Raw genomic sequence first — 1596 nt, 5'->3', positions numbered from 1 at the left:
TTTTTACCGTCGTCGTATTTTCCTCATACTAATAATCATCCGCACATAATCGTCCCCGAAACCCCTCTAGGGACCAATTAAACTATTTACTCAATGATCGAGACGGTAAAATTCTTATTATAATCAGGCTAGTAAATAAGGTAAAAATATAAGGGTCGGGATGTGACAAAAACAAAAAACAATATTTGGTATAATTACTTTTTAATTTGGTGTGATTATTAATTAAATCGTTATTAATAAACTGTATTTGGTATAGGCTGCCTATATACGCATGTCCTTATTAAGAGGATATGCAAACATTCATATTAGTATACATATTGTCATCTATAAATTAATCCTCTTTATAATAAGGTAATCAGACAAATCAAAACTTAAATTAAATTCGCAAATTGGAAAGAAAATTTAACATTCATATTCGGTAGCTTATGAAATATTGTGATTCAAGAGGCCCACTAGTAAATTGACTTTTTATGAAGGTTTAAAATTTTCATTTATGATATTGATTTAAAAATGTTGATTTAGGTAACTTGATCACCATACTCTGAATTATTTTCCTTATTCGTTCAAATTATAATAAGTTTACGTCAGGCATGAGAACTTTTTGGTCAAGAGATGAACTTCATTGAATAGGTATGAGATATATATAGTGATTGAATAAGTATGTTAAGTGTAAAGTGATACTTCATTTAAAGAATGTCTAAAATAGAAGTCATCATCCACATTAACATAAATTAACATACTGTTCTACATGAATAAATACATACTAGGTATCCAATGATGATTTCAATAACATTGAAAAAGAAGCTAGCCATCTTTGATATATCGATTTTAAGTCAGGAACATATCTTATAGTAACAAACAAATACTAAGTAGTCAATAATGAACTAATAATGTTCCCTTCAACTTTTCTCTAATAGAATATTCACATTGAAATAAAAGTCATTGTTCACATTAAAATTCAAAGTCATAAACATGTCACATAGTAACAAATAAGTTACAAATACCGATAACCTAGTAATGTTCACTTGGAACCTTTCCCAAATAACATGTTCACATTGAAATAGAATACATTATTTACATTAAAATTTGAAGTCACCCTTCACATTGAAAGTTAAAGTCTTAAACATGTCTTATAGTAACAAATAAGTTATAAGTAGCGGATAATAAACTAGTAATTTTCACTTAGAACCTTTCCCTAATGACATATTCACATTAAAATAGAAGTCATAATACACATTGAAGTTCACATTCAAATAGAAGTCATTATTCACATTAAGATTTAAAGTGATAAACATAAGTTATAAGCAGCCAATGATGAGCTAGTACGTAATGATCACTAAACAAATAAGTACTAAGTAGCTGACAGTGAGCTAATAAAGTTCACTATAAATTTTTCTTTAGTGAAATATTCACACTAAAATAAAAGAAATAAGTACTAAGTAGCTAATTATGTGCTACTTGCAAGTTCATTGAGGACGTTTCCTACCTTAATGTCGTATTCACACTAAAATGGAATAAATAAGTTTAGGGTTTAGGGATAAGAGTTTAGTGTGTAGGGTTTAGGGATAAGAGTTCAGGGTTTAGGGTTTAAGGATA

This window comes from Fragaria vesca, linkage group LG2 (genome assembly GCF_000184155.1).
Source record: "Fragaria vesca subsp. vesca linkage group LG2, FraVesHawaii_1.0, whole genome shotgun sequence".
Lineage (NCBI taxonomy): Eukaryota > Viridiplantae > Streptophyta > Magnoliopsida > Rosales > Rosaceae > Fragaria > Fragaria vesca.
The sequence above is the reverse complement of the archived record's forward strand: the minus strand, read 5'-3'. Positions refer to the sequence as shown.